The sequence below is a fragment of the Neopsephotus bourkii genome, unplaced genomic scaffold (assembly GCF_033783945.1).
Source record: "Neopsephotus bourkii isolate Nb327-2 ecotype Australia unplaced genomic scaffold, CSIRO-AGI_Nbou_v1 NB_39, whole genome shotgun sequence".
Lineage (NCBI taxonomy): Eukaryota > Metazoa > Chordata > Aves > Psittaciformes > Psittacidae > Neopsephotus > Neopsephotus bourkii.
Genome location: NW_026900556.1, coordinates 371,308 through 396,327, shown reverse-complemented (window position 1 = coordinate 396,327; position 25,020 = coordinate 371,308). Strand labels below are relative to the sequence as shown.

Sequence of the window (25,020 nt, the reverse complement as noted above, 5' to 3'; positions counted from 1 at the left end):
AGAGGTGGGTAGCTTTCAAATAGATAAAAGGCTGCTGCTATGAGGGAAGGAACAATTTGTACTCTTATGTCCACTGCGGGTAGGGCGAGAAGTCAGAAGCTAAGATAACAGCAAGGCAGATCTAGGTTACAGTGAAAAAACATCTCAGCAATTCCTTTGAAGTCATTAAGCCCTGTGTCGGACTGACTTGACAGGGTGTAGGGCTGCTCTTAGAGGGGGTTAAGAATGGATCAGACAAATATTTGCTGGAATGGCAAAGTGCAATGTAAGATTTTGCATTTGGGAAGAAGGCTGGAGTTGGTGGGCTCCTAAATCGGTGTTACCATGGCTGGAATGGAGAGATATGTAATCACTGCAGCCCTTATTGGCTGAATGATAAAACTAGATCAGCTGCAGAGATTAAAGATACACAACTGGGCCAAGTAAAGTTACGTAATGGGAATGCAATGATGTTTAAGTATGGTTTTATGTTTACAAAATGATTTCCACCAGATGGAATGAAAGTATCTAAATGAGGAACACTGCAGAGCTTTGAAGCATTACAAGCTCAGGTCCTGTCTCCAGTGAAGCTTGCTGGAGAATTTTCCACTGTTGTTCCTGGTGTATTGCTGATACAATTATGCTGTGCTAATCCAAAAGGATGCCAGTGTTTTTGAGATTAAGGCTTCCAAAGCATGACTGAATTGACGTGAGTGAAAGTAGTTTGGGTGCAGTCAGATCTTATGATATATAAAACCAAAATAGAGGTGGGATATATCTTCATGCAGTAAATGCATAGAGATGGATAGCAGCTAGTCAAAAAGGAGGGGTTTTGCAGGCAGGCTTTTCTATATACAAACAGGTAACTGCAGTTTTCATCAATGATCATAGAATCCCACATTGGTTTGGGTTGAAAGGGACTTAAAGCTCATCTGATTCCATCCCCACTGCCACAGGCAGGCACACCTTCCACTATCTACCCCAGGAATTTGAAGCAACTCGTGCTCTGGAGTTTTGTTGCAGTTGAATACTAAATGACAAGTCATGCTGCTGATAACACTACACCTTGTGAATTCCCCTTCATGGGTGTAGATCAGCTGCTGCTACCACCTGCTTCTTATTGCTCTACTCAAGCACTGTAAAGATTCTGATTAATGAGTTGTGCATGGGGTGCAAAGTGCTGAAGTTATCTCATGTTCCAGTGGGTAGGGAGTGTCCTACATACATCTTTTCTGCCTTGTCTGGATTTCCTTAAATTGGTGCATTCCCTCTGGGACATGTTGGTTGGTGAATGAAAATGTTCGTTTCCAGGTATTTACGCTGAATGCGGAAGCTCATGTGCAGGGAAATGTTTCACAGCTACACTGTTGGAATGATGTTTCATTTCATGATCTTTGTACATGTTTTTCTTACCCTGGAGTTTTTATGATGGTGGGTTTTTCTCTTTTCAGGGCTAACTGTTCAGCCTCTTCCATCTTGACTTCTGGGTCTTTTATTGCATTTTAATAGCTCTTAATCTTTTCCAGGTGCACATAATAATCCTGCTCCTGACAGATCTTCAGCCACACAGGATGCCTGTGAGGAAGGTATGAAACAGATTGACAGCACAGCTATTTATACAGATCCTTGACAGCTAGGATACACAGACCCCATATCTGTATGTTGCCTTCTGAGAAATTTTGCCATAGCTTTAATTTTTCTGTGTCTCATAAACTGCTTTTCTAAAGACTGGATCCACAATGCACTGAAATCAGTGGGAGTAATACTAGCTGACTTGAACGCATCGGGATCAGACCGTAAACCAGGTGGTGGTATGCTTGTGTAGTACCACTGGACTAGTCAAAGGTGTTAACCCCACCTATTATTAATTCATTAGCTTTAGTTCTGATTTCTACCCTTCAGTGGAAAGAGGGTGGCTGAGCATGTGCTGGAGAGGGAAGGTGAAGATATTGTCTGAACATGCAGTAGCTGAAAGCCCGAAGGTGGCAGAAGGCTCAGCCTTAGTCTGGGGGGAAGTGCTCTGCATTAAATCCACAGCTAGCTGTGATATTTCTGAAGTGCCAGTTGTCAGCACAGTGCCAAAGGAGCAATCTGCTCAGTCCTGGCAACTTTTCTCCCCTCTGTGCCAATTATGAATGCCATTGACTAGCTAGAGAGGGAAGCCAGCCTACTCTTTGTTGGAGGCCTGATCGGTGTGATGAGTGGAGTTGTGTAATAAGTGAAAGAAAGGACAAATCAAGAGGAAATGGAGGAATTCCTCAGGGTGCCATCTGTGATGTAGATTACCAGGGAGGCAGAGAGGAAGCGGATTTCTTCTTTGTGGATTAATTTTGCCAGGCTGCAGTCAGTGAGCTAACATGCATTCTGCTTTTCAGGATCATAAAAAGCAATGCAAGTGCTAAAAAGTTGTGCTTTGAAATCAGCACTGGAGAGAAATAATGGAATATATACCTTAAGGTTTCCATCCACAACATAAAGGGCAGAAAGGTGGGGAGGTGACTTGCATCAGCTACAGCCTGCTTTGCTCTCTTATCAACCTCTCCATACTCATTGATGAATTCCCTATGCTCATTAGTAGCGTGGTGAAGGTCAGCCTCCAGCTTCCATTTAACAGTAGGCAGACTGATTCTAGAGGGCAGAAAGAAGCCTTAGATACCCAGAATATTTTATCTGCTCAGCTCTCCTGTTTGGCTCTCAGAAGAGATGATTTTTGCATTAGTTTTCTGCAGAGTTTGTTTTTTCTGTCTAAAATTGCACACTATTAAACCAAGTGGGATTCAGCCCATCTCGATCTGCGATGGGGAACATTAGGACCCGTGTATTTACTTGCACACTAAATGAGAGCTAAAATGATGATACGCCTCAGAGGCAAAAATAGACCCTGTTATTTATGAAGGCCTTGAGTCTGATTCCCTGAGTTTCTGTTTGTATGGAGTTTATATACCAATATTATTCCAAAGTCATGCTGCTATAGCAGCAGCTGGCTTTAGACCCAACTGGAACTGCATTTGATTGCATCTCAACAAACATGGTCTCTGCTCCACTGTTCATGGTATGTATGGTTCTTTTTATCTCATGGGAAAATATGACCCTTACAGCTCATTTAGTGCTTACTGTTTGCTGATATGAATCATTGGAGAATGTTGTTGTTGCTGCTGTAAAACTAATAATGCAAAAAACATACTCTAAGGAAACAGAACTACAGAAGCTTTAATAGGGGAAAAACTGCATTTGAGCTACACGAACTGCTTTTCAGCAAAACATCATCATGTAAATGTGCGTTGTGTTCCGGAATACCGCACAAGTTCTCTGCTATATAGGTTTTGTATAACAAATAAGTTTTAAACCCCAAATTTGGTATGGAGATGGCAGTTCACCTGCTGAAAATGCATCCCTTTACCATCAGTCAATTGGAAGTGAATGTATTGGTTGTGTGATTTTAAACCTATTTGAATAAAAGTCACATTTACAGCTCAGTTCTTGTAACTGATGTCCCATAATTGCAGCTGAGAAATGCTGCTTGTATTATCAGTCCTTTCCAGAAGTTACACTCTTCTCCTTGGAAATGTCAGCATGTGTGGTCTTTACGGAAAAGAACTGCAGACTGTAATGGTGAATGTGAAAGTAGCTTCTTTATGCACAAAATGAAATGGCAGGTATGGTATTTCATACTGCAATCTGTAACACAAGGAGGCTTAAAACTTCCCTAAGATGGAGCTCACTGTGGGCTACAGTTTATGGAAGGGATCTGAGCGCCATGGAAACAACCAGTAAAATGGTAGTTTCAATGGGGGCAGAATTTTGCACTGCCTCTTCTGAGGTGGGTTTCTCAAAAGTGCTCAGCTCTGTCTTAGCTCTTTCACTGAATTTGCTCAAAGTCTTTTCACAGACCTTGCCAGGAGCAAAGCTGGGCCAAGGTGGTTATTTAAAAAAGTCCTGCTGCCAGTGTAGTATCTGTAAAGATTGAACTCTGTGTTCTGTAGTCACCCGACCTGTCTTACAGATGACTGTTGTATTTAGCCGTTGTTGGCCTAAACCTGCACTTGTCACCCAGAGTTAAGGTTTAACATTGAAGCACATGGACATAACTCAGAGATAGGTGTTGCTTCAATAGTTCTGCTCTCTCTCTGCATGGACATTGTTTTCTCCCTGATCAATGCCTGCTTTTGGGGTTTGGGAGGGTGCAGGTGGAGGTGGCACATGGTGCTCCTGCAGCTCCTCATGCTGCCGAGAATCCTCATCCATTTGGACCTGAAAAAGCAGATGAAAGATGAATGCAGATAAGGAAGGGAGAGGAAGCTGAAAAATAAGAGAGGTTTCTGCAAAGCTATTCTATAAGGTGATGCCAGATTAAAACCAAAAAGCAAACCACACAACTAAACCCCACAGCACAGGATCCCAGTTGTATGTGTGCCTGTGTCCTATCATTGTAGCCACCCTGACTTCAAGAGGATTACTTCTGACTGAGACTGACGTAACTGAGGACAAGTTATGTTTGAGTGTGTGTATGCATATATATATATACACGTGTGTATAGTTAGAAAGAATCTTTGCTATTATTTAAGTTACTAAAATTGGATTCTTGGCAGTAGTTGTATCACTTTATTCCAACAAAGAGACTAGCCTTTTACTGATGTACTTAGCTTTATTTTAGAACTGAAGAGCCGAAGGAAGCTCCTTAGTTTTATATTTCTGTTAGTTTCTAGTCCATTTCTAGGCTATCCTGTTAAAACAGCAGTTACAACTTAAAAGCAGAGCTTTGTTGTAATTACATGTGAATAGTTCCTTGGGTTTCTGGTTTGACAAGAGCTGATAGTAATGCTTATTTTGTATGAGCTTTGTTGGAACTAATGCAGATTGAAGTTGGTATGAGGGGGAGAACCAGGGCTTTTGAATAGAAATTCTCCATTTGTTCAAGATGTCTCTCTACACAAGTACCTAATCTGCTGTTTTGTTGCTGGTGCTATCAAATAGACATGGTATGCTTTTCCACCCAGGGACCTGCTTCCACCCTCTCTAGTTTACCTTGAACATGCTGTTGCAGTTTATGCAGTGTCCTGACAAGTTGTCTGTTGTTCCTGTTGGCACAATTCACTTGCATTTCACTGCTGGTCAGGTCAGTGTCCATCTTCTTGAGTTACAGAGCTTCAGGACTTCACTTCTATCTCCAGACTCTCCTGCAGAGACTCAGCTGCATGCTGGTGATTATTTCTGCAGCGTCCAGTGAAGCATATGGTCCAGCATTCTGTTCTGTTGAGGCTGATCCAGCCTTTGTATCAAATTATTGCCCACCAAGTAATAAAACTACAGGAAGTTTTCAAGCTTGTTTAAAACTGAGGTAGGATTTTGCACCAAGCCATTTATGTGGCCTTCGTTTAAAAGGTAAGGCCAGGAGAGATTTCAGGAAGTCATCTTAACTAAAATCTGGCTGACCTCCTGCTAAACCAGTCCCATTAGATAACGTGTTACCAAACTGTGCTTAACTTCCAATAGTGGAGACTCTACCACCTCCAGACAATCTGGTCCAAGGGGTCATTCCCCTTAATGATTATAAAACTTTCCTCTGTGCTGCAGTCTTGGCCTGTGGCTTAATGTCATACCATTGCTATACATGGTGGTTTCAAATCCTTCCTTCTCGTGTCCTCAGCTTTAACCTGAGCTGCTTTAAGCTGAATGGAAATCAGTTTACTTTGGCTCGCAAGGAAGGGTGCAACAGAACAGTGAACAAATGCCTTTTGTGGGGTTATTCACCCCAAATCCATCTGATGGAATGTGGGCAGCAGGCACCATGCTGGCATTCAGCGCTCACATCTGTAGCATTGGTACCTCCAGGGAATTTCCCTCCAGTGGCACCTGCAGTTCATCCTTGTCCGTCTCCAGTGTCTTTTGCAGCTCCTGAATGCTCTTTCCTCCCTCTTCCAGCTGATTGATTAGAGCCTTAATTTCCTTTAGGGACGCAAATGGATATTTCATGTGATAAGTTTATTTCAGGACTATGAACTTTACCAAGTGCCCCAGACAGATTCTTTGACTGGAAATGGCATGACATGCTTCCAGTCACTTTTCATCTGCTGCCCTTTTCTTTCTTTGCTAAGTATTATCCTGGATTTGTGAATGAGCCCTGCTGGCTGCATGTGTTCATGGAGGTGGAAGAATGAAGCCTGTTAAATCAAGAGAATTCTTTTCCACCCTTTATCCAGCCTTCCTCTCTTCCCCCTTTCAGTTGGTTGCTCTAACAAAGTGAGAACAGGGCACCACATCATCTCTCTCCAGCAGCATGGGGCTCTCTGCCACCTGATGTAGGGCAGAGTGAAGGGTTGGGGGAGAAAGCCCAGAAAACACTGGGGCTGTGCCAGAGAGTCCATTGCTGTTGGCCACAAGGGCACAGGCTTGTAGCATCTTCTAAACATTTGCAGTATTATTTTCCAGCCTCCTGTAACAGATCAATTTTTTTAATTTATGGAAGTGTTTTTTAAAAACATATAAATAAAATAAAAGGAGCCAAAGGAGTTGGTCTCCCAATGCCAGCAGTGGGGGAGAAGTGATGCAAAGAGGGAGACTCTGAGGAGCAGTTTAATTGATGCTCTGACTGATTCCAGGAGATGCCTCATCCTCCCCTCTGAGGTTAAAGGGAATGTCTTCCCACGGTAAATCTGGCCGTTGCTACTAATCCCCTAAGGGAATTGCTCAGAATCAGAGGGAATGCTGGTCACCAGAACTGGGACTGTAGCCTGCATCTGATTTAAGTCTAGTGCTGTAACAGGTCCAGAATTTCCTTACGTGGTGCTTTAGTGGAGATCATGACCCAGTCTGGAGTGGTGACCTCCTGGTATAACAGTCAGTACGAGCAAGATGCCATTGTGTTTTGTGGGTTCAGAAGGGACCTGGATCCTGAATGTTACTCCTAGAGTTGGTTCCCTGGCAGCACTACACTGGGGCTGGTTACAATCTTGGATGATCTGATAAGAGGTGGCATGTTTGTTAATGCAAACTCTGTCCCAAGAGTGGAATCTATCCTGAGACTGTAAATGCATCAAATATATGTCCCCAGAGAATGAAAGCACTGCTGGGAATACAAGTGAGATTGGTGCTGGAAGACACCACAAGAGATCATTCAGTAGGAATTAAGTGGCTTGTAATTTGCAGACAGCAAACCAGGACTTACCCTGAAGGGCTTTGTTGTTCTTCATAGGTTCCCTGTGCTCCAAGGATTCTTCATAGGCAATCCTAAACTCCAGATTTCACTTGTGTACATTCCTTCTAGGAACTGTCCCTTTCTTCCTATAGCTCTTTGCTTTTTTGTTGCCATTCTGCTAGCATCTTACCAAAGGCTCTCTGCTGCTTCTTGTCCAGGAAGGCACATGCAGCATTGGCCTGGAAAGATAAAGCCAAGCATTCACTGGATACAAGTTTTCTTCACGCTTCACTTCTCCGTGTGTCCTGCCAGCCAGTCACAGTTAAGCTGGCAGCCACTCTCATGACTGGCAGAGTTTCTCTTGGTCACTCTGAATGCATGATTAAAATGTTGATGGCACTTTCTTTCCTCACCATTAGGGATTTAACAAGATCACCCAGTTCCCAGCAGTGTGAGAGTCCTCCTTGCTCCTGTGGTTATAATGATGCTGCTGGGGAGCAAATGTTTTCCACTTCAGATACTCCCTGTGCAGATGTGCTGTTAGGAATCGCCTGGCTTGATTACTGTGACTCTTTCTATTTCAAAGACAATTTGGTTCCAAACAAGATGTTATTCAAGACTATTTTAGACTGTGTTTAACTGCCTGTCATAAAGGGAAAGAAGAAAGGGACATTTTTCTTTCCTAGGTGCTTTTAATCACAAGTATTCTACATATCCTTATGATCTGCACATGCATTCAGGTGCCATGGTGACAAGTACACCACAGGAACTGTAGAATAAAGAACTGCTTCATTAAAGTAAGCGATGGTGAAACAGCTCTTTTTGAGCCCAGTAACATGATGCTGTATGTGGGATTATCAGCCCTTGAGACCTGCTCTGAAGCCGACTGCAGTCCCTGGCAGATGCCCAAGGGCTTTCAGGGGATTTGGAGCAACTTTTGTCCTATTTTAAGTGACATTTTGATTCAGATGTCCCACAGGTGCACTACTATTCATGCTCTTACACTGACACTAGCATGAATAGAGATACTAACTTAATGAAGGAGCGTTGTTGGTGTTTAAACTAGATGTTGTTTAGCTGTGCTGGACTGTGGCAGTTAATAACCAGTGGCCAACCCACTGGTGCTGCAGAGTTCAAAGCAGGATATCATTATCCTTAAAAAGATGATGAATCCTTTGCCTTGCAGTAAAGGCAGACTTTTGCTTTAGCTCTACTCTTGTTTCTGGAAGTCAGCTAATGAGCTTATGAGAAGCATGCTGTGTGCTCCTAGGAATTAGCTGTGCCTCTCAGCTGGGCTTTTTCTCTTGATGTTACAAATCTCAGCCATGCTTCTTATGGCCATGCAGATTACTTGGGGTTTAATAGAGAGGTCTTAAAATGTTAGGAAGTAAGGAACCAGTCCAAAGTCAACCTGAGTTATTAGACTCCCAGGGCTTCCAGTACCAGGTCTTAGATCTTGAAGGGCAGGCTTGTGCTGAATGCACTCTGGAATAGCTGGATTTCTTGCCTTCTCAAGGTCAACAGTGAGGTCCTTAATTTTGAAGCCTCTGCTTTGTTTTTTCCATGTTGGCAACCCAGCCTTGGACTGATTCAGCTGTTTTCCCTGCTGCTTGGAGCCTCACAGCCAACTTTGTCCTGAGGGAAGGAGGGCAGAAGTATCCTGGTGAACAGTTCATGGAATGAGGAGTGTTAGGAGTCAGGAACCCTCGTCTCCTAGAGCACCATCACTCTTTTCACCAGTGAAAAGGTTAAAACCTGGCAGCAGTCTCAGAAAAGGGACTATAAAACCCTTGCTAGGATGTGGCTGGTTCTTCCCTCCACTGGTAAATATGGCATACTGGGCTGCAGCTTGAGTCTTTTATTACTGGTGACAGATGCTTCCCTACCTTCCATTCAGGTAGGATACTGTCTGAGCCTCCTTCTCTTAGGAGTATCCCTGGGTCTCAGTACCAAGTCCTGCAGATATGCTGTAGCTTATTGCATTTGTCTGAACTTGTTCCGACACACAGTGAAACTCTCCAGGTGCCTCAACATTTGTTGCTATTATGTGAAAGCACCTTTGTTAGCTCTGTTAAGACTGCTATGAAGTTTGGCTCAACTTCTTGCTTATAATACCAGGTCTCAAGGACCAGATTCTGAAGGTTTTAACCTGGTTTGGCTTGCTTTATTCTTAGGAAATGCCAAGTGGCTTTTGTAGGCTGCTGGAAGAGTGAAGTCCTTGTTGGAAGGAAAGAAAGGCTGGCAAATTCAAGCCTTTATCAGAAAGGATCAGTGGTGGTTTTCTGGTGTCAGTGTACAAGTGTTAGGGCTCAACAGTCTCTATTTATTATTGCAGGTGTTATTTTCTGTCTCTTGGCTGGAGCCCTTTGCTTTCTTTCTGTCTTACCAAATTGACTCCTAAACAGGGCGCATCTATAAGCTGCAGCCAAACTAAATAACAAGACTGTCATAGATCCCATCCCAGACCCCCTGAAAGCTTGGTTTCTTTGAGCTTTTTGGATCTTTTAAATGGCATCAGGCCTGCATTTAGTCCTCCAGACCGTGATTTCAGCACTGAGTTTAGAGACCAGGCACTATAGTTCAGTTTTGCTTTCTTCCTCTTCCTCCAAATACTCTATCATTGGATCCAAATCGTACTTGGGGTTGGCCAGACTTCACTACAGCAGCAATGCAGGACTAGAGACAGCACAGCCATTCCTGTGCATCTGTCCTGTTGAAAGTAGGAATACACAGACCTCACTCCCCACAAGTGGAATGCCCCTCTTTGACTAGAAACATCTCTGGCCCAAACTCCCTTCCTGGTCAGGAGCCAAGTTTATGTTCTCTGTACCTGTTTTTTGTTGTGCTGCAGTGAATTGAATTTAGCTTGTACAAGTGAAAACAGAACTTGGCTTGTCACCATCACTGTTTTCTCTCAGACAGTGTTTCAAAACCATTCTGACAGTAAACCCATTTGGTGATTGTTCTGAGGCACAGGAAGGATTCTTGCCAGACTGCTGGTATACAGGTGCAGCACTAGAAATACTCTTTAGATATAAGCAGAAATTTCCAAGACAGAGAAACACTGGTTATTTTGAGCCAAACTTGTGTGATCTGTGCAGGTAAACTGCTGTATGACTTGGTGGATGGGCAGTGGACTGAGAATCAGGTGTGTGTTCTGCTCTTTGCTGCTGACCTCAGAGACACTGTATCTTCATATCCACATAAGGCTCATCATCCCACCTCCAGGATCAGCTGGTAACAGGCCCAGAGATTAATTTGGATAAGGAAGTGTTCCTTTGTGAGAGCCAACACGAGATGTGTTGCTCTGAATTGGATGGCATGCAGAAGAGCTGGCACTGCACATCCCATGACAGCAGCAGCCTCTGTAGGCAGTTGTGTTCCCCAGAACCTTTGGCTCTTCATCCAGCTGCCTGTTGAAGTCATCTGCTTGCAAGGCGAGAGAAATCTTGATGTGGACAATCTGGTTAAGCCTGCTCTGAGCTTCCTTGTGCGCCCAAACTCAGCTGGCTGGTTCTGGCTGTGGGAAAACTGCCTAAAGAAGTAGGAGCAGAACTAATTCAATCTGACTGAAGAGAACATAGAAGTGAAGGACTGGGCAGATTTCCTAAAGGACACAGAGGAGGCCAGAGGTGGATGAAATGTAGGGGAAGAGAAGGTAACATTGCACAAAGCTGTCAAGGAATGTACCTTGGAGCCTGATGGTATTAATTTCAGCTTGGCTCTTCTCCACCTCAGCCAGCTGGGCATTGGCTTCAGGCAGGTTATCCTCCAGATAGTGAACATCACCATCTGAGTTCAGTCAAAGAGAAGTCAGTCATAAAATGCTGAGCAAGGTTTGAAGGGCCAGAAGATCCTCCTCCTCTTGCAGCCTCTAAGCAGAGGCCTAAGCATTCCAGTTGATTGTAATTACTATGGGATGGCTGTTACAGCCAGGGGGAGTGCAGTGTCCTGATCTTTAGCAAGGGGGATACCCGCTCCATCAGCACCACCTGCAGACAGCTGCTGTCTGATACTGCTTTGCCCCTAGGGCACTGATGGCTGCATTGGTTTGTTTGGAATTGGAATTCCCTGATGGCCTCTCACCTTGGCTTTCTGCACAGACTGTGTTTGCACTGAGGGCATCCATCTCCGCTTTTGTGACCTGTTTGTCTGTCTCTAGCTTTGCTTTCACTCTCCATGAGCTCTGCCATGGCAACTGTGTGCTTCCAGTGCAGGGGAGAGCCCTGACCTTGCTCAGCAGGGCTGCCTCCTCCAGGTCCAGGAGTAGCCTCTGCAGCCCAGCTTCCTGCTTGCAGCTGTTAGATCTGAGGAAGGGCCAAGTACCTGTTGTCAGCTGGAGGCTGGCAGCCCTCGTGTCTCAATAAGACCCTTGGGGATGCTTTATAAGAAAGGCTTCTGGAAGCCTCTTATTTAGCTTTAATAGACTTTTTATTTGGGAGAAATCCCATCTTTGGTATTAAGCCACGAGAAGGTTTGTGGCTGGTACCTTCCAGAAGGATTAACCATCTCTAGGCCTCCTTGCTAATGCTTAGAGTAATTCTTTGGCCTGCAGGCCATGTATTTTCCTTGCAAAACAATAGAAAGGACACCCAACAGTTCTGTCTTCTCTTTTTACTGTGCACTTCTGAACTGGCCATCTCTGAGCACCATCCACTGACCTGAGCAGCTGTTGCACCACCACCATCTTCCAGACCTTCTTCCTTGTTTCTTCACCTAGTGGGAAAGAGGAGAAGAAATTCTCGTTCCATGCCAATGACCCAATGTATATTTAGAAGCATAACCATGTTTGAAACAAATTTTGGAGCAAGTATGAGGCTTAATCAGATAGGGATCAGGAACTGCCACATTCTGTGCTCTTCTTTAACTGACACTGCTGCTTTTTGTGTCACTGGACAAGTTCCTTTACGTCTGTTTCCACCTATGCAAGGTGTCTACAACACTGACCTATCTCCTGACAGGGTTGAGAATAAATTAGCTGAAGTGAATTGAAGTGGAAATGTGCCTTATTATTGATGCTCTCAATTTGTATTAGTCATTAGAACGTGTTAAAGAGTATTCTATTAAAATACAACCTTTTGGGGACTCGACTGTCATCAGGCTTTTCTACAGCTAATGAATCAGATGATATGTATTTAACAACCATATCTTGGCAATTTACATAAGATTTATTAGAGCAGATCCCTCCACCCCTACAGAACTGTCAAATATGGGTGGAATGGTTGGATAGCTGAGCACAGGACAGAGAAATGCTCATCTTCCCTGACCTCCTCCTCTCTTGCTCTGTGAAGGGCTGCTCCTCAGTCACTGGCTTCTCCAGAGGCTGTGATGGAAGGAGCAACATGTACAGTTTGTAACAGTGAGTTTGCAGAGGCTAGAAGTAGAGCTCTGGCTGTTGTCCATCTTATTTCATGAGGAATTTGGGGGTTTAATTAGTAGTTTAATGTTGTCAGGGCTTTTCAGAGGCGTAATCACTCCCCTGATGAGGTTTTTCCTCCCTACTGTTCCCTGTGTTCTTACAGCATGCTCAGCTTCCAGGTCTGCTCACAGCTCCTCATCCTACAGGCCTGGAGAGCTCACAGAACACAGGCACAGCAGTGTCTGTAGCAAGAGAGGTGAGGGAAACTTGCAGACATACAAACAAGAATCTTAATTTATTCACTATATTGTATATTTTAATCAGGTTTACCAGCTTTTCTTTCCTGGGACAGATCTACAGCTGGGAATACTGAGCCAACAAAGCAGGAAAGACCTGGCCAGGTGTCTCAGTAGACAGCTGATGTTATCTGCAGCATGGTTTCTTTCCTCTATTGGGTTGGAATTCGACCTTCAGGAATATCATCAAGCTGATTTGGTTACTTGAGGGAAACAGAGGCTTGTTCGTAGAAATAGCTGCAGTTTGCGTTTGTGGCTCATGTTTTTGTTGAAATGCTGCATTTTTAGTTCAATATTTGGGCACCGAAAACCTCAGATGAAAGAAATCTTTGTATTCAGCATGGCAACACTGTGCATCCTGTGAACCTGATTTCTGGGTTTATCTACCTGCCCTTCCATAGTCAGAGGGAGAGCCTTTGGCATTACTGTGGATGAAAAGGTCTGTGAGCTGTCTTTGCAAGCAGAAGAGGGGTCCCTGCAGCAGATCACCTTTCTTCTGGCCATAGCAGCGTGGCAGGAGCTCTGCAATGAGCATGCAGTTCCTCAGACTTCAAAGCAAGTGGAGTTTGAGTGGATAATACACAAAGCAATCTGGATCTCGGAGCTGGATGAACAATTGATTCCCTGGAAGCCAGAAAGGCAAATGTTTCCAAGCTGAGGTTTTTCACAGCTGATAGAGAGGTAGTTATAATCTGCTGTAGGAAAAAAAGCAAAACCTACCTGAGGAAGAATAAATACTAGATCTGAGCTGGTGCTGTTATTTAAGGGTTTAAAAAGAGATAGGCTCCAGACTCCATGTTAACAGGGTAGGTTCAAAAGGTCTGTATTAATCTTTTATGCCAGCTCAGCCTTCTCAAACAGACAAAGCTGTGCAAGCAGGCTGCTGGGAGGTAGGAAAAGGTGGGATATTACAGCAGGTGAGTTCAGCCAAATAAGTGTTTCTGCTCTATAGTGAACAGGTAAATCTTTGTCAAAAGCAGGTAGAGATCTAGTGTCCTGGCTCTTTAGTGGGACTGGCAGGGCACTTAAGCCCCCTTATATGGAATCATAGAATCAGCAAGGTTGGAAAAGACCTTTAAGATCATCAAGTCCCACCTTTACCCCAGCACTGCCAAGACCACCACTATGGGCCTCGTCTACGTGGAACACAGATCTGTGTTGTAGTTCTTCCTCACCCATCATTAACTAGTCTTTAGGCAAAGGCATAAGGAAGGAGGTTGTCTTTGTTTGTAGCTCCAAACGACTAACACCCGCACTCAGTTTTTCCTCTGTCACTTCAGCTTCTCAGTGGCTTTGCTCTGCAGCACAAGTATCTTGTTCTCCCTGTGGAGCACCGTGTTAGAATTGGAATTGGCAAAGCTTGCCAGTATTTATTAACGATTGTACACATTGCTTTAGCTACTTGGCTTTTTAGCTGGGTAAATTAGTGTTTTGGATAATGTAGAGCTGGGTATTTGTATTCTGGGAAGTGAATTTCTAAGGGGAGGTTTGTCAGGGAAGCGCTGGCAGACCCATCACTAAAGCAGTCAATAGTGGCACTGAAATAAAGTTTTAATTTGTGATAATATTTTGCATTTGTAACCAGTCTTTATCTGAGGATCATAAAGCCTTACATAAAACATGAATCATTTAAGCCTCATAACTTCCTGGTGATTATACACATTTTTATATGTGGGTGAGTGTGGAAGATGAATTACAGATAACAATTTGAAGGCAACAAAAGCCTGTATTAGTGACTGCTTGTCTGAAGTACTGAACTCTTCTGCTTGTCATTAGGTTAACACTGAAGAGATACGGGTCTAACTGTGGATTTTCTAAGTGATTTTATGATCAAGTGGCTTTCCAAGTATAGCTAATGCTATCAGAGCTGTGATGTAGCACAACTACACCCAGAAGGACCCTGTACCCTGAGAAGTTCTGCTACAACTGACGCTTCCTTATAACATCTTCTAAGTCTGGCTCATTTCATCTCATTGGGGTCAGGACTTGTCATTTTGGGGTCCCCCTCTGCTTTATGATGAGCCTTTTTCACCTTGCCATGGATCTTCTTTTCTTGTTCCTAGTTGTCCTCCAGCTAGTTGAAAGAAGTGGAGTCAGTGTGGAAAAGAGCATTGTAACAAACATACAAGTGGTGTTTATCAGGAGGGCCCAAGGTGTCAAAAATGGACTGAAGGGGGGCCATCTAGAATACAGACCATATGCATCAGAGTGGTAGGTTTGCTGGTCTTATTCTCCTCACCTTGCAGTGTTTTAGGAAGAGAGAGGCCAAGAGAAGTGCACAGAGTTGAGTGGGAAACTGATGGCCCTGCCCTGGCAACAGACTGAAACCCCAAAGGCCAGATTCATCTGAGGTGCTTCCTGCTTCCTTTGTGTGTGCATTTCAATAGCCCCACAGGAACTTGGTCCAGCACAGAAGAATCCTGCTCACCCTCAGCAATCCACATTAGCTCTTTTGGGCAGCAGCACACATTGGCAACGCTTCACTGTGCTGTCATGAGTTAATACCTAGAAAAAGCACAGCCCTTTCCTGTTTGTGCAGCAGTCTCACTGTATTTAAGCAATCAGACCATGGTTTTATTCCCCTTTCCCTAGGCTGGGAGAATAAGAATGAGAAGGAGTAAAGAAAAATGGAGCAGTTATTTCTGCCTGATGAACTTCCTCCAAAGCCCAATTCTCCTTTTGGAATTCAGTGCCTGAGTCATTCTGAGCAGAGAGATCTGAAGTCAAGAGTTTGAACTCTGTGGTCTAATGCCTGCAGACAGGAAAGGGAATATCACCCAGGTTTTGTGGATCACACAAGCCCTTGGCAGCATCAGGACAAAATGTCACTGGAAACTTGTATTTCTTTAGAAGGAATCAGAGATTCAGTTAATAAATTCTGAGACATCTGTGAGTTTAACATCCTGTGGCTGTTAACACTGATTGCAGAAGAGGCAGCAGACAGCCACATGGCTGCTGCCGTACAGATTTAAAACTTCTCCAATGACATTAAATAAAGAATAGTTCAGGTGTAGGAGAGAGAGAAGTATTCCCCAGGGCTGGAAAGGAGTTACATGGCTATGGTGTGGGACATTTTATAGCATTGCCGTGCAAAAGTGGTTGTAATACAGAACATAGAGAAAATGCAGGTGTCTTTATGTAGAGGGATCCCTAGGCATTGCTGTGAAATGACTGTTACTATGGAGTAGACGGGTGGAGAATTAAATCCATCCCAGGGTATATGAGATGCTGGCGACAATGTAAGAAACTGGGGGGGAAGATCAGTGGAGTGAATCTGACCATCTCAAAAGGTGCTCTGACTGAAGGAGCTGTAGTGATTGTCAGGGTTCATTTACCTGAAGGATAAGGCAGGAAAAAGCCTCTCTTGTCATGCTGCATACCTGCTTTTCCTTCTTAGTTTTAGCCAAGGTAGTGTCCAGCCCTTCCAAGTCATGTTTCATGTTTCTAATTGCTGAGCTACTCCTCCAGCATCCGTTTCCTGGCACTGCTGTCAGCATCTCCAGGGGCTGGCTCAGTAGGGACATCTCTGATTTTGTCATTAGGGCCAGGCACTCCTCAGCATCCCACAAGTGCTCCTGTTCCTAATGAAGGGTTGGGAATCCAGTGTTCATCCTCTGAAAGGCTGCTACAACTCCTGCCTCTTAAGGCAGGAAACTTCCATGTGCAAGAAATGCAAGGTTTTGCCTCTTCTATGGAATTTATTAGGATTCCTTTAGCATACCTGTTGTTACAGCTGATCTGAATCTCCAGGACTCACATTCTTAAGCATGAAAAAATCTGGTTACCATACAGAAATGCTTGCAGTTTAAGAAGATCTTTTAAGGTCACACTGAGCATCAGGGGTTGACCAGAAGTAGGACTCAGGGCTTGTAACATTTGACTCCTTTGCTTTAGCCATGAGGCTTTTCAGGCTTCCCTGTTTTCTAAAGGCTTTACTGCTGTCTGTGAATCTTGTGTATCATCCCCATATGCTCTTCATTCCTTCTGAAAAGGAGCATTTTCTGAGTCACTGAGAAAGCTGATGCCCTGCCTAAATGAATACTAAGCCTTTAAGCATGTCCTATTGGTAACACCCAGCCAGTTGCATGAGGAGATCATCTTTCTCCTGGCTGTCTGCTTCTCTCTCTGTTCTGTGAGCTCCTGAGTCTTTGACATGATGTTTCTCACTACCTTTCAGTTGCATTTCCTCATCCCGTTGGGCCACATTCAGCAATGGCTTCACCTGGAAGTAAGGAGTTAAAGCAGTGAGGTTCCCAAAAGAAGTCTTTTCTGTTGTAATGGTCGCTGGAAGCCCTGAGGTGATCATTTTATTATCAGATCCCAGTATTTCTTGCATGCCAGTGAGAGGCCTGATGTTTCCTGAAATGCCTGTTTAGTGCAGAGGGTTTCAGATCTGTAGAGTAATACAACTGCTAGCAAAGGTTGTTACGGTGCACAGTAGCAGGTCTGTGTGCTAGCACAGAAATTGGGACTGTGTTCCAGATTGTGAACTGATAGGAATGCTGAATGATTCATACCAGTCCAAATGGGACCAGAACCCTTGGAAAGCTCTTTCCTTCTAAGGCTATGGAAGTTCGTTTACTTTGCATTGGAGTTGGGAAGGAGCGTCCTAAGGTAAAAAGGAGGATTTTGTTCCACCTATATGTGAAGAATTGGCTCTAACAGAGTTTTGTTTCACTTTATGTATGTTGGTCCTGTCTTAGAAAACCACCTGAATTACTTGGTCCCATGCTGGGACCAAGTGAAGAGGTTGAGCTGGAGCTGCCCCTTCATGACAACAGCATGGTCTTCCTTAAGGGAAGTGAGCCAAGCAGTTTTGTTGCAGCTTTTCAGTGTTAATGAACAGTGAAATCTTGTATTCCCATGCTCATAACCTCATTGCTTCTCTCTGTACTTGTTTGGTGGGAAGTCCAGGTCTTGAATTTCCAAGACACTCTCTTTCTACTCCCTGGAGGTGGCTTAGACTCAGATTTCAGCGCTTTCTCCATTCACTAACTTTTCTGGCATTGATTTGGAAAGAAATCATTCAGGCCCCTTGCCCTGTTAATAATTAACAAGAAAATCACTGGCTTTCTCAGTGGCTTTACTGAAGTGAACACAGCCTGAACACAGTTATTTTTTCTCCCAGCCCTTATCTTTCCAGCCCAGGCATCCTTAGGTTCTCAGTGCCTATAATTGCTGCTGTTTAATTCTGCAGAACAGGCCAAGCTCAGAGGATTTTCCTCATCCTAATGAACAGTTTCCATCCTCCCCAGAAAAGCAGCTGCAGAAACCTGTGGCTATCCTTCTGCATTGCCATCAGGTGTATCCTGGAGCAAACAGAACATGTGAGGCTTAGAAACAGCTCCCTTTCCAGGTGATGTATGTGGGGGGGCTCAAAGTGTTCCTGCTCAGTCGTACACAGCAGAACGCTGGTGTTGGTGTGGAGTCTCAGTCAAATGGGGTAGGCTTCAATGCTCCACAACCTTCTAGGGTGCAAAGAGGCTCATACAGGTTTGCTGACATAGGAAAAAGGACAACAGGAGTGAATTAGCTTTAAAAAGGCTACTGTGGATGTGGAAATTGAGGCTTTCATGCACTAGAAGAAACAAATAATGCTGGAAATACACAAAGAAGCTGGAAGCTAGTTAAAGGGTGTGTTTTGCCTCCCCTCTTTCCTCTGTCCTGCAGCCACAGATACTAGGAGCAGTGACAGAAATAGTGTCAGATTGAAACCAAAATCCTGTGACTCATAAACATATGTACTGTGGTTGAGTTCCAAGAGACTCACAGCATCACCATGTGGGTTAAGGCTTCCCGACAGGAATAATGCTCACTCCCAAGTCACAGACATCCTCCAGCTATTGGTCTCTGGGATGGGTGCACAGGAGGTAAGGCAGCAGCCTGGCTGTCTGGATGTAGTATTGTTCCACTGCATGGAGCCATGTGGAGAAAGCAGGAAACTTCATTGCTTTGCTATGTACTGGGATGTAGAACTTGGAAGTCCCTGTTTCATTTCATGGTTCTTGGTAGTAAATGAATTCCATTGGTGGTTGGTTTCTAATGGATTCATGGAATAGTTTCTAGAGTTATTTTCCCCCAGGATGCTTTATTCCCGGCATCATTTTGTACTCAATCCTCACCAGGAAGCCAGGAGCACAACACTGCAGCATGATCATGATCTTTGCCAGAGGTGGCCAGGATCCCAGCACAGAAGAGTGTGTTGGAAGACAGGAGCTGCTAGAACCTGGAGTTCCAGGTCACCTTTGGGACTGTGAAACTCTGGATATGCCATGTATTAGCACTCAGAAATGGGGATATTTTCCTTCTTCGGTCTCTGATTGTTTTGCTGTTGTCTGATTCTCTGTTTACATTTACACAAAGGATCAGGTTTGGGGAGGTTATGGGAATGGAAAACTAATATTTAGGAATTAGATTCCATTCACCTTTAGCATGAATTTGCCCAGAATTCTTTAGCCTTTTCTGTGCCCAAGGAGTCTAGCTATAAAAAGTAATACTGGGATCATCATAAGAGCTACTTAAGTGGTATAGAGTAGTGCAGGGGTGGAGGTCTTTTCCTTGATGAAACCTATATCCATTCCGTGCTTTCCTGTGAGAGGAAATGAAAGTACTTTTCCAGTAACTATGAAAAAACACTGGTAGTAATCTCATGGCTCTTGGCTTGAAGAGTAAGAGCAGGGCAGTGTCTGGCCCACTTCAACCTCCATCTCTAAATTGAGATTTAAGGATAGAATAAGCTGGAGGAGGGATGAACACTGTGTAATGATGATAAAAGTTGGGCAATGCAGATTTGAGGTTCATGCAAAGAACAGAACGCTCTCTTCACGCGTGGCTGTTCCAGTAACTACTTTCATTATGTTATGACAAAAACGTATGTGCAAAACTAATGATATATGCTGCTAATATTAGCTACAACAGTCTCTCTCCATTTTCCTTTCCACTCTTCAACTGGATAAATGCTCAGTTAGTGGGATTTTTGCTTGACTCAGGAATAGTAAAGAGCAAGTGAGATTTATCACGTAGCTGAAGGTGTACTTCATTTGCATTCTATTAACTGTACTGTCTGATTAAAAGTCAGTTTGGGGAGCATGTGTCAGAGAGAACATGATATGCATGAGGAAGTGGGTTGCTGTAGAAACTCTAACTCTGCAGCTATATCTCCACCAAAGGCATGCTGAGTCATAACTGCCATCCATTTATTTAGCACAGTTTGGTAGGAGTAAACAGCACCTTGGTATAGCCGATTCCTTTGCTCCTTTCCCCCCAGGTCAGTGGAGCCAAGCAGCAGCATTGATGCCTTCTTATTGTCCACAAACCCTAGAGGGATTAAGCTGGGAGTCAGGCTTTGGTATCTAAAATGAGCAAGACAGGTATAATGATACAAGAGGTACAGTTAGCAGGCTGATCACTTAAGATCAGCTCTGCTTTAGCTTCTTAGCCCTACAAGCATGGCACAGAGATCCTGGTGCTAATGAAGCTTGTGGACATTGCTACCTGCCTGTGCAAAGTGAAAGCTCATGGCAGGGGATGAAGAAGTGTTCAAAGCAGGTTTCATGCCCTTCCCTCTTCCTCAGGATCAGAACATAGGGTGCACTCCTGTGTCATCTGAAAGCAGCAGATGTGTGCTCAGTAATGGTGTTGGAATTCAAACCACATGAGTAACTGCCTGTTCATAGCAGATCTGTTTGCTGTTCACTGCTTTCCATGACTTGCCCTTCCACTTGATTATATATCATAGGTGAAAGCTTCTGTTGCTTTTCCCCTCTGCAGCTCACTATTTCTGCGGTTGAGCCTGCAAAACAAAGGGTTGCAGGAGGCAATGCAGCCTAATAAATGATGGTGCCAATTTGTCTAGTTCCACATTGTGTATTTCCTAATTCTTTGTGCTTCTCTCGTGAAATCAGAGGATTATTGGACTTCCTGGCTCTAGTCCTGGCGCGTGGAAGCATCACAGAGACATTCCATTGGAGAGGTACAAGGTAGTCTGTGAAGTGATGACCCACCTTCTTTCATTCCTGAGTAAAGAGCTGCAGTTGAGCCAGTCACAGCTTGTGCTGAAGGCACTGGGTGGCTTTGCCTGAGGATTGCTTTATCAGACTGATTGACTTCCTTTGGAGCAATGCAGTAGATGAAATGTGGGGATGTGCTGTGCAAAGCAGCCATCAGTCAGTTCAGCAACTCCTGGAATGAGACAAAGGAATGGAGTGAGAGAACTAACAGAAGTTATGAAGGCTGGAGAGAGAAAATCTTCTGGTTTATAAAGTCATTTGTGTTTCACAGCTGGAAACAAGCAAACAAACCAAAAACCCCACATAAAACAAGGTAGGAAGCAAGCCCGGCCATACGTAATCCTAGGGAACAAGGTTACCTGCATGGAGGCAACCTTGGACATGGTGTGAAGCTGCACCAATTTTAGGTAAAAGTTATTTTGTGATTCTGGTTTATAGTTTTAAGTATAGTTTTATATAACTGTTCCTGTGGGGATCACCATCACACGAAGAGTTAAGAGTGGAAGTCCTGCTCCAGCAAGCCTAAAGGAAGAGCTCCATGAACTAAGAACACCAAGTGGCTTTTATTGGCTGGGTGGACCAGCCCCTGTAGACAGAGGCCCATTACAGAAGACAGGCGGCACCCAGTAACCTCACTTGGGCTTATGTGGGAACTCCAGCAGGGCTGTCAGTGATCAAGAGTGTGTGAAATGGCAGCAGGGTGCATAATAAAGCAAACAAGGATGTCTGAAAAGACTGGATTGGTCTCGTCCGTAACCATACCAGCTGCATGCAGCTCTGGACATGATAGATACACTAAGACAGGCTTTTCACTGGAGTGTATTTCCCCTCTTCATTTGTGACTTTCACAGTATCACAGTATGTTAGAGATTGGAAGGGACCTCAAAAGATCATCTAGTCCAATCCCCCTGCCGGAGCAGGAACACCTAGATAAGTACTAAGAGGCTTCTTTAGACCTTTCTTGTCCTGTTTCTAGCACTTATGAAGCTAATGTCAGTGTTGTCTCGGGCACACTGCATCCTCCAGGTGCTGGCCTGCATTTCAGGAGACAGTGACATTATTGTTTGCTCTGCCATATCCTTCCTGTGGGACTCTGCAAGTCTCTTAGAGGGGTTCCAGTTGCCTAAACATAGTGATGTATCACCAGGCACTGCTCCAACAGAGCACAGGTCTCTCTTAAGCCCTGTGTTGTATCTTTTTGCCCCATGTACATGTCCTAGGTACCCCTGGGCATTTTAAATTACACCAATGACACTGGATGCTAAAGTTTCTGTAACTGAATGCCACCTTTCTCTCTTCTAGTTCTGCATTGGTAAGATGAGGGTGACAGCATTGGCCATCTGTGGGCAGGGTTGAAGATAAACTGGGAAGACAGAGCTGCTGCTGGAATACAAAGGCATGGATGATTGCTTATCCTATAGAAGCTGGAAGCAGTCATAAAGGGGACCCTCTTCCCTGCCTCTTGCTGCCACCAGCTAAAATCAATAGTATTGCACAGAATATGTGAGAGATGCTCTTGCAGAGGACTCACACTGAAGTGTGTTATACTGTAGCCTCCAACATAAATCTGTCTTAACTGACTTAAGTCAGCAATTCAGTGCTGTCTGTATAAACTGTTGACTGAATAAAATATGCATCATTTTACCTGCATTCTGCTTTGGTGTATAGGTTGTTCTTTCGTTATGCAATACTCTAAAGCAATCCTCGAACCAGAAACCTCTTGGAAGAGAAGAGAAGCAGTTTCCGAAGCTGTTTGCCATTCACCTTTCAGCTGCAGGGTCCTGGGTTGGGCTGGTGACCATCCCAGTGGGCAGCAAGTTTTGCTGGTTGATAGAAACCTGATATTTATCTGGGCAGCAGGCGGCCTGTGAGTGCCAGGAGGGGATTATGTAGCCTGTTGTTGAGCTGGGGCTGCACTCACACTTCCATCTGTGCATGGTTCTGCGGCAGGGCTTAGCAGTGCCTTCCCCAAGCAAAGGGAACAAACACAGTGTGTACCCTCTGCCTGGCAGTGCTGGAGGGGCAGGATTTCAGGGACAGAGCTAGACTGTCTTTCAGCACACAAGAGGCAGACACAGGCTGTTACCTGGATGAGGAGTGTTACAATGACAGGCTTAATCCTTTCCACAAGAGTGATGGGGAAGCACTGAGCACCAGAACCAATGCTGCTTGCTGACAGTATTGACTGTACTGCTTGGTGTTCCCTCTGCAGCATCCTCCTCTTTAAATTTGACTTAGAGCAGGGCCATGCTGCATCTCTGAAGCAAGCCCACTGCTTCATTCAGGGGATCCTCATTCTTCTGCAGCCACCCTGGACTACTGGAAAGAAGCATGGAAGTAAAGGCATGACCAGTTCAAATACAGTGAGAGAATAACCCAGAAAGCTGATTTCTGATTGTTAACCTGTGTAGAGAGGGGGAGAAGTCCTCTGTGGCTACAGGGAAAGGAAGCGAGTTAGTGCTGGCATGGGAATAGCATTAAAGCACTCCCTAAAGTCATGGGAGTTGTGGGGGGCCTGTACCATGGAAAGCCCATTTGCCCTCAATAAATGATTCTGCAGCACTGGCAAAGCAAAGGGTGTTGCTATTTTTACCTCTTAGGCTCATACACTGACAGAGAGGACAATGGGGCTTATAGACTGGTACAAGCAAGCACAATCAGGACCTATTTGGGCACAAATGTCACTGTCAAAATCCTGCTTGGTAGCAAAGAAAGGAAATAGTTGCTGACTGTAAAAAAGATGGAGCAAAGGGGCTGTGATTCATGCTTTGCTCATGTTCTGTCAGGATGTCTGTGCAGTGGAGTATATGAATAACTGGTGGAGTTTGATAATATGCTTAAATACTGCTCCTGCTGCTAAGCATTAGCATGGCTGCTTGACAACACAGCAGAGAGGCAAGGCTCATACACCAGGAAAGGCTGGACAAGATGCAGGACACTGTCTCTCCAGCCATACATGAGCAACAGAAGCAGAAATGAAGTGAATCCTTTGGCCGGTGTGGCTTTTGGGGAGCTTTGTGATACTAGCAACAAGCTTTGGCTTGAGTTTGGGGGTTTTCTTTCAAGATTATCCATAAGGATTATATATTTGTAATCAAGGCAAGTGGCAACATGTTGAAGAGTCACAAAACAGCCTTGGTGTTCTTTGTGCTGTTGTGTCACTGGGCAGAAAACACTGCACAATCAGTGTTTTCAACTAATCATTACTGGATGCCCATTTCTGTGCAGCAGAGCCAGTCTCTGGATTTAAGGGAGCACAGACACATTCATTTGCACCAGCAAAGTACATTTCCCAGTGTTGCTCTACGTTAAAACCTATGGATATGATTCATTCATGGAGAGGGCTTGGCCTCTGCGTCTTGGCTTCATGTCTGAGCTCACTACATGAGGTTACTCAGGGTGAGAGACAGGGTTTGGCAGAACCCACACTGGTCTGCACTCATTGTTCCACTCTAACACACTGCAGTGCACAAAGTGAGCTCCTTCCCCTTTGCCTCCCTTGGGGTTGAGGGAGTTGGGTGGTTGTTACAGTGACAGCCTTCAGCAGCCATCAAGACCATGCACATCCTGACCCAATCCCTGGTTCTGGCACAGCAGTGCTAAGAGAGCACCTTTCTGCTCCAGTCTGTTCCCTGCTTTCACCCCAGGGCCTGGTGTTGCTCCCTCTGGAGCTCTCAGCTTCAGACCCATGAGCTGAGTAATTTTGGCAGCCACTGTCATAGGGAACATTAACATGTTAATCTGAGTAATCCTTGTCCTATCTCCTCATTGCATACTCAGGTAAATGGTTACAGGCACTGCCTTCAGGGGCAGGGAAGCTCTCCAGCCCTGCTGGGAGCTCACTGGGAAGCACAGAAAGGAAGCATGTCTCAGGTCTGCCCTTTCATCCACACACACCATTCAGCAGAATGCACTGAATGGAGCAGAGGCAGTGATACCCACCTCAGACAAGGTGTTGCAGGAGCTGCTCTGTGTCTGGGTTACCATATGCTCTGCAAGGTATGCACCTGTTTGCTCCACCATGGTTCCAAAACCACCTGCAAAGCAGAGCTGCTCAACAAAGGATCAAGTCCTTAGCTGACAGCTCAACCATCTGGCTAGGCTTGCTGCCCTGTGGCAGCTGGGAATGCCAGCTCTGACTCTCAATAGCACATCTGTTCAGTTCAAATCAGTGTGGTTTTTAAGGTCATTTTATATTCCCTGGAAACAAGAGTCTGGGTTTAGCAGCTTTTCCATCTTAAG

The 25,020-nt window shown here is 44.6% G+C and overlaps 1 long non-coding RNA gene across 5 annotated transcripts; it reads left to right on the top strand.

The window, feature by feature from the left end:
• The first annotated feature begins 1,413 nt into the window (after positions 1-1,413).
• On the top strand, positions 1,414-22,428 carry LOC133208194 (uncharacterized). 5 transcript variants are annotated; one of them, XR_009724290.1, is made up of 4 exons: positions 1,414-1,565; positions 20,037-20,139; positions 20,674-21,185; positions 22,081-22,428. It is a non-coding gene; the product is annotated as an uncharacterized LOC133208194 (long non-coding RNA). The 5 variants fall into 5 exon arrangements; XR_009724292.1 differs by lacking the exon at positions 1,414-1,565 and having other exon boundaries at positions 19,392-20,139; positions 20,674-20,748; positions 21,050-21,185; XR_009724287.1 differs by lacking the exon at positions 1,414-1,565 and having other exon boundaries at positions 19,392-20,139.
• The last annotated feature ends 2,592 nt before the right edge of the window (positions 22,429-25,020 follow it).